The sequence below is a fragment of the Saccoglossus kowalevskii genome, chromosome 11 (assembly GCF_978046115.1).
Source record: "Saccoglossus kowalevskii chromosome 11, keSacKowa6.1, whole genome shotgun sequence".
In the NCBI taxonomy this organism is placed as follows: Eukaryota; Metazoa; Hemichordata; class Enteropneusta; family Harrimaniidae; genus Saccoglossus; species Saccoglossus kowalevskii.
Window position 1 is genome coordinate 8018483 of NC_140651.1, and position 9349 is coordinate 8027831.

Here is a 9349-nt window from a genome sequence, read left to right on the forward strand (position 1 = left end):
AAACAATAGTGTCCCGTGATTCTTTAGTGCAAGTGTTTTCCCGACACCATTTTGTTTAACTATTTCTGAACTTTTATACAATTCATGATACACTGTAAAACATGTTTAAATAGCTACATGCCATTTTAGCGAATTTGACTCCATGCATGAATTAACTGAATCTTAATTTAGCTAAAGTGCCAACAATCTCATTGTGAGAATAAACTTTATTTTAAATTAACAATACGCTCAAATATGAAATTAGTTTATATTTTTTCCGCATATTAATTAGACAATTATGCTAATTAACCATTTATATTCATTCATTAATTTGCTCTAATCGAATCTAATTACTTACCTACTTAAAATTACTTACTAATCGATTTAAACTTGGTAACGGTATTTGAATGCACAACTAGGCAGCAGCAAAAAGTGGATTTCAGTCAAAGTCAACCCGCGGAATTATTGTATTTGGTTCAAAATTAACAAAGAAATGATCAAAAAATACTAAAAAAAAGTGCAGCTTGTTGTACCCACTGAATCCATTTTGGCATTCAAAGAAAAAAATTATACGCCCGGAACTTTGTTACCGCCAATAGTGTTAACATTTGTAGGTTTGTGGTCTAGCATTAAAATGTAGGTTAGTTTATTTTCATTTTATTTTCATTGGCATATATTTTCTTTGTATTTCAATGAATCTGTAAAAATAAATAACTCAATTTACATTTGCATTCAAATTACAACCGAATTAAAATCATCCAAAGTATCCGAAACTCCGTTGCATAATGACTTCACGTGAATAATTAAGTGACCCTTTTAATAGTGAAACTTGAACGCAGTGTACTGTAAAATGACTAATTTTCACTGGGTTTAAATTTCACTGATTTACCATTTCAGGCATATTCAGTGGGTTTTAAATTCACGGTTTCGTCATTTAGATAATGTGTTCTATGCTAAATTTTACATATTCACTGGGTTTTAATTTAGCGCATTTTCCAGTCAGCGAAATAAGCCAAAATATAACCCAGTGAATAATTAACCATTTTACAGTATTTTAGTTAGAAAACATATTTACACGTAACAATGCGCCAATATTAGTAAATACATATGCTCTTGAGCTATGGACATTTATTTTGTTTTCACATATATTTTTTGGTTTGTTGCCAGCTGTGAACCATGAATTCGCGTATACATAAACAGAACAATTTATGTTGATTTCACATGTAGGATGTGTGTTCATTTCATATATTAAATTGCATTTGACATTTGCTTATGTACTTTATGTTAAGTATTCGCCTTTGCATGATTGAATGTACGCAAGAGCGAATTTCTGAACCAGACCGATGATCACTTGATTTCACCTGCTTCGTTGTAGCATGATACTCTTTTGCACGGACAAGTGGCAACCACCAACCGTCTATTATTTAATGACAGAATTGACAAAATTTCTAATTGAAACTAGATAGACTGTCAGTCATCGCGTGTATATCCTCGTGATAGAGCGTTAGTAACGGGTCATAAGTTGCCTCGACAAACGTTGCAATGTTCATAACAAAAGTTATATCATATTTAATCGGTAATAAAAAAAAAGCCTGAACCTTCAGCGACTCGATCATTTTGTCTTATTACTAAAACTGTTCGACTGTAATACGGCTTTGAAGACAATACGAAGTACTAAGTACTTGCAAGATTGTGCCTGATTGGCTACTCAACACTTAAGCCTAATAGTCAGACCAATCAGAGAGCAGCTCGATTTCCCTGTTTGGAATTTGAGCTCCTGCACGGTGTGAGAATGTATCCGTATCTGAAGCGACTAGACTTGGTTGAATTAATGTCACTATCAACTTTCTAGCACTAAGTTATGCCCAGTATCACGCTGCCCCCAAAATACTGATCTTTAGAATATAGCCCACATTTTAATGCGTATTTGTCCTTGATTGTGGATACAATTTGAGCCAAGACGTATTTAGTCACTCATGCTTTCTAATACCGGGCGATAGCCTAGGGGTATCCTCAAATGCAAAGGCCCAAGGGACACTTAAACTAATAACAGGTTTGTGTGCAGCAGATCGAGTTTTTCAGGAGCAATTATATTTATTTTGATTAAAATTCAAGTTCACAGAATTACTATTATCGTCCTCAATGGTTCTATGTTTAATTATTACTCATGTACCTGCTACGTACCGTGTTAATATTAACGCCTTGTTATTCGAGTGTTTGATATCATGTAGATCTAGACCCCTGTCTTCACTGACAGTTGATGACTGGTTCATCAGCAACGGTGATGAGATTGAGATGCCCATCGCTCGCTGATGGTAGGCCAATCCATCACCGTACGAACAAATGTAAACTCGTAGCAGCTGCTAACACAGACTTAAATCAACCACATCAAGATCTTTTAAGCATCGTGTTATGTTCAGAGTCCGCTAGCGCCACAGTCGTCGTATCGCATTGTGTTTGATGTGGGTCTCATAGCGACGTATACAACGCGTGTAAAATACATTGTTTGTTTACACGGAATTCGGACGCGTTGCGCGACGTTGCCTAGGCTGCCTACTAGATTTGAACGAGGGTCAAGGCAGCGGATTTCCTTGGTTAACGATATACGGCGAAATATTGTTACGAGGATGAACATCACATCTAATTAGTATCGGCAGATAAACATCCACCGAGTGCTCTTCATCGGGTAATTAGTATTCGGCGAAGCTATAGCGTCCTGCCGTTCATATTACGTACGTAGCTCGTCGCCCCCGGGCATGAATATATATAGCGACTTCTACTACGGCCACTACTGTAAATCTAGTTAACAATTCTCATCGTGCAACTCAAATTCAATTTATATTTTCTCTCAGCACGTTGCCTGATCCCGAGGTTAGGGCGAATTCTTTTTTCGATTTTCTATACAGCATTACAATATAGTTTACCGGTAAATGCGTTACGTCCGCATTGTACTTTAGTGAATGTAATGAAGTGTAATTGTTTTCCAACACGGGAGAAAATTGAAGGTAAAACTATAATTAATTGCAGTTATATTTATTTATTGAATATTATATTCACATTCTCCCCATATTAAAGTCAATTTCGGCATAAATACTGCTGGTACAGATGGACATAATAGTTATCGCTAAAATCATACAATAAACGTATATTGAAAAATCGTAGGTCTGTCTAGATGTATGATATGTGTATATATATATATATATATATATATATATATATATATATATATATATATATATATATATATATATATATATAATAAAATTACATTGCACTATATTGAAATGATACCCCGTACAGGCTACAGGAAAAACATACATTTATGGTGTCCATTGTTTACAAAACTCGCTTTTATCAAAAAGGTCAAAACAATTGTAACTGTCACGAATTCTTAATTCGTTAATTTTCAGGTGACGGCGAAATAAGTTTTTAAACTTTAAGAGATGGAACCATGATTCACTTCAGTGGCTTTCTACTCAGTATTATGACAAGAAACAGCGAAATTAGTCGTCACTCGGCGAACCTGATGAAATCTATTAATCTTTATGTGTTTTGTATATTAACCATATCATGGCGATGCTATTTAAATGAACTAATATAGGACTTGCTACTCGCTGGACGGTCGCTTTCAAGATCTAAAGTTTATTTCTCGTGCACATACTTCCTATCTGGACCAATGTCTCTTATATCTGTTTCGTGGAAATATCATGGCAGCTGTTGTAGAGAAATTCTATTTCAACCACTTCAAATACATCTTTCGTAAGCGGTTCAATGTGTGACGTCACAACGACCAATTATCCCGGTAGTCATTAGCATGTAGGGGAGCTCTTCTTGCGAGAAAACGTGGTAAAACTAGAAAGTACCACTTCACATTGAATGATGATAATGCAAAGATAGTTTCTAACGTACTGTTTTGGAACAAAAAAAACAACATTGTCAATTTGTGTTCAGATGTGTGACGTCACCGTCGATATTAGCAACCTAATTAGCCAAATTACAGACACTCGAAATCACATGAACGATTGGACAGACGGTCACAGTTCGTGAACGGCGTGTTAATAGATATATGCTTACGTCACTATGTACGTATTTACTTTCTTAACAGGGATTATCGCAGCCAATTACGGTATATAGAGTGTGTAGAGGTGAAACTTGTAAGAAGCCTTGATCGAGGCTCTAGTGGTTACTATTTGACAAAGCGAGACGTTGTAATATTATGTTGTATACAAATGTAAATATCTCCATGGATACACGTTTATTAGGCACATTATAGTCAATTTGCATAAACTATACACGTGTCGGCTTTGATATAGTGTACAAAAGATAACACGTTGTTATAGCAACGAACTACAGCAGTGTTAACCTTTTGACCATTTTAACTGCCAAAACTTTGGTAAAAAATTCTACAAATTTGCCTGTATTTTTCTGTAATTTCTTTCCTAGTTTTTGTAACAAATGGATACGAGCTATATCACGTTTTAAACAAAATACTGAAATAATTATGAAAATTTTGTGAAAATGACAAACGCTTAACGAGCAAAATGTTAATGGCTATGGCCATACATTGAGGTTAAACCATCAATAAGATATGCATATGTTACCAATCCCTAAAACGAGCTACATAACCTGTCGCAATATATTCCAAGTTCTTGTTCTAACTTACCTCGTTCTAACTTAACCGAAGGCATATTCGCACCTAGCAACAGGTGATGTCGAATAGAATACAGTATGGACGAGACAAGTTCGAGTCGCCGAGCTCATTGCAGCGAGTAACTGGAATATGGGCGACACACTTCTAAACGGCTAAGTACTAGTAGTTTGATTACATGCATCAACTAAGCTCACAGTGACTGGATAATACCAGGTCGAAGTGATAGTCCAGAAAATCTAGTAACTCTAAGGTGATAGAATTGGACATCGTGTAAACTACGCCGATATAAAATGATACATAATAATAAGCATATTAACATTGAATTTCAGTGTATTCACCAAATTTCCATCTGATATGCCTGCAGTCTCTGACGGACTTAATCACACATTCTATGATTTATATGATTGTCCATTTTCACTCTCTTCTCGGAATAATACACATAATACACACTGTATCTAAAATAATATATATTGAATATAGCATATATTATTATTATTAAATATTATAATATATTTAAGTCTATTGTTGTTTATTATTGTCCTTCAATGTGTCGATTGTTATTGTGTTCTTGAACCGATTTCGACATACGTATTGGTCGCAACTCACTAACTACAAAAACAAAACAAATAAAAAATAGGAGCCCATACCTACATCGGATTTTATTCAGACTGGACCACATACATTAAATGTTCATATTGGAGTCTATTGTTGTCTTTTGTCTTTTTTCTTTCTGAAACAATTTCGACATGCAGATTGTTACTATGACGATACATGAATATTCTGTGTATATCGTAGCCTATAGTTGTATGTTATTGGCTCATCACCATTTCGGTCAATATGTCTTTGTATTAATAATTAAATCCGGTTTGTAATTTTATTTGTCTGTCACATAAACAAAATACAATGACATTCATTATAGACGATTACCATTGGTTGTGTTCACTGAGTAAAACATCCATATACCACAACCGCTGTCGTGGCACCGGTGTCATACGACTGTGTCCTTGGAAACACACAACTGCGTGGGAGGTGAGTTCAAACCCACGGCCAGGTCTGCTGTACAAACACCACTGATTGAAACGTACTTTCCATGAACTCGTAACCGAGAACATCCAGACATCACGTGACAAAAATGCTTCAATCACGCTCTGTGCATGCAGCCATCACCATTCCACAATTGAACGTTATTGAATTGAAGGTTGTTTTTTATCATTTTCAAACGATATATAACGACGATCAGCTCTTTCCCATACTATATTTTATCAAAGACTCACATATGTTCTGACTGAACATTTACTTGCGACTGACAACAACAACATGTTGCTTGTCTGTGTTTTAAATAAGCCGCTGCCACGCTATTGGTCAAAATGTTATTTGATTGACGGGCTTAACAACTCCATGGAAAGGTGAATAGGATATTGTAGGTTGGAATGCGTCAAGATAACTTCATGGAGTGACATGATTCAGGCAGGCACTTCAACGATTGTTATTAGTCGCCACCCGTAAAATAAATTAACACGTACGTTTGATCTCGTCAAATTTCCACACATTCTGGTCACCGCAGGACACATCAGACACACACACTGAAATCATCTATATGTGTATTCTGATTTTAATAATAATAATTAATAATTTAATTTTGAAAATTTATTTATTTTCCTTTCTCAATGCAACGAGTAGACTGTTACATAATTTTGCCAATGAATGATTTAATTACCCGAAGAAAATGTTACCACGACATGACCGAAAACAAAGAACATTTAATAATAATAATAATAATAATAATAATAATAATAATAATAATAATTTACAACAGTTTACGACACCGCAGAAGCACCACTTTACAACATCAAACTACGCTGAAAATTAGAACAATCATCTTGAGATGTATTTATTTATTTTTTTTCTCAGTAATTTGGAAAGCCCTCAATGCGATAGTTAAAATAATATAAAAAACATTTATGGAATAAAAAATAAATAAAAATACACACCGTACAATACATCCGATTATAATTAGTGTTTTGAAAGATCTGACAACCACCTGTTAACAATGCTGATATTTTATTTGAGGGTCAGTAATTCTAAACGGGACATATGAACGAAACCCACACCGAAACGTACAATGTTTCTGTAATTACGGGAGAGTCCATGCTCTGTTCCGGATATGACGTACATAATATAGATAATAAGAAATCGATTACTTCCTGTCCCCGATATTTTTCTTAAATAACTAAAAATAGAAAACCAGACACTTAAATAATTAGCAGTTTTTATTAAACATTACCGTATTTACTTTACGCGCCAAATTGGCAACATCGGACTCCAATTGGACATGTTATTTGAAAATCAGTTCTGTATTGTGACATTTGGTAATCGGCGGATAGCGCAGATTAAAAAATCACTATTTTTTAGCAACGAGTTTCTTTTTCCTATCCAGAGTCGTTTGAGTGGTCAATATGTGTGAAAGAGTCCACTCCTTATGCTAAATTACTTGCGACTTTCTCAGTGAAATATCGTCTAAAGAAAAAAATCAAGTCGTGCGCTTTTATTGACGTCATGAATAATGGCGCACAGTCGAGATATTTTGTCCAAATAAGGACATTCCATTAATTCTATTTATACACTCCAAGTCTGATATTGAAATGCATGGGAATGCACAGGTGTACTAGTTTCCGCTTGTCAAACATCGCATCCTGCGAATTCCTACTCACTTCCTACACAATATAGTAATGGAATTACCCAATCGTTAGGTATTTATGACTGCTTCTTTGATCTTCCTTTAAACGGGCAAGTCCATCAGTGCTATGCATGGGCTGTACTATACGTGCTCATGACTGCTGCAGTACTTGGCGTGACCACGGTGATTTCTTCACGTAGGAGGTTGTCTTATACCGGGAGCGAGTGGGCGTAACTCCACCCACGTCGACCCCCACCTATGGACGGATCAAAGCGTGTTCCCGACACAAAGACATAATTTTCGAAATGCCGTACTGCGTAGGGGTTTTCTTTGATATAATAACGGAGAGTATGAGGACTTCCTTCGTTGCGTTTTAATTTCTTTTGTCCTTCCCACTTCAATTTAAACAGAATCCCCCATCGGCGTTATTCACTTCGCGTTTTCAGTTGCACACGTGTGTGTGCGTGTACATTCCGGTGAACTGTGTTTATAAAATGTCAACCCAAATTGTCCAGCCTAACATCTTGGCCTAAATTGGATCTCCGATTTCGCTGAGATAGCCGAAATGTAATTTGGACTCCAATTGCCGTCACTTCTTCGCATACTAATAAAGCGGAAATGACGTCGGCGATGGGATTTTGAATATCGTTGAAATGTATCTTGAAATTGGAACCGAGTGAGGTTGTCAACTTCTGTTTTGTAAACAGTTACCGGGCGGTGAATAAAAAGCGAGTCCCTAAAGAGAAGAGAATGTCGACAGTGTAATTGCTTCAATCAGTTTGAACCTGTCATGCAATTACAGTAGTATATACGCGGGTAATGCTATTTGCAAGCCGACAAAATTCTATTATCTCAAATATTGTCAGTAATCCAAGATGTACGTGTATCGTCGTGCTAGTGTGGTGACACATGACAACATGGTAGTATTACTCAAGCGAGATAGGTACTCCCTAAAACACATATATTTGTACGAGACTCTAAAAGTAATTCTACTCAATTATTGAAGAGGTAAAATTACATTACACAACAATTGGATTTTACTATACTAACAATATTGTACCCCCATGTCCCCGAAAAAAAGGAATCCAAATACATTCATTGTTATTCGCAGTCAAATGGACAGGCGCTGTTTTTAATAAAACCTTTTTATTCAGATTACATCGGGGTAGAATGATAGTTAGAATATTTCTGCTGTATTGTGTGTGTTGTTTATCTTTCCACTGTCTTCTTCTTATTCAGTAAAACATCCAACGAGTTTCTTCGTCGACAGATCAATCTTAGAATAGAACATTGACTGATTAGAAGTTTAATTGGAAACCAGATATACAGACACAACTGAACATAACAAGATAGTAGGCACCGTATAATAGTTATATGGTATTTATTTTGTAATCTTATTATCAGCATGGCAAATTATTCATGAGACATTTGTTTATTGTGGGGTACCCAACGACCACAAAGCCAATTTGCAACGATTTCGGAACACAATAAATCACAATAAATGTCACGTTACTTAAAATATCGACGGGGACTACGTCATTGAAATGACTTATTATTATTCAAATGTTACGTACATACACAGATTAGCTCTTTGATTCCCAGCTAATGAAATATAAGAAATATACACCATGTTAAATAACATATCACCACGTGTTTACTCATTAGGTTCCGTCGCGGTCACCTTGCCTCAGGAATACATGAATATCCGATACGAAACAATTGGCAATACTGCAGCTTATGCCTATATCACGCTGGCATATGTGGTAATATAAGTTCAACGCACTTTCTAGTCCCGCTGCACTGTAAAAAAAAAAAACCCGCAGGTTGATTATATAAAAATAACTTTCAATGAAATCAGCGTAAAGTCTTAAAGAAAGTCTTAAAGGTTTTCCGTAGATGACGTTATTCTTTGTGAGTTACGCGATGGAAATATAATGCAATTATCATGATTGAATCACGTGCTCTCCGTGTTCACACTGACATTCAGGCTGTATAATACAACCACTTAGTTCACATATGATCCGAGTTTAGTCACTCAACTA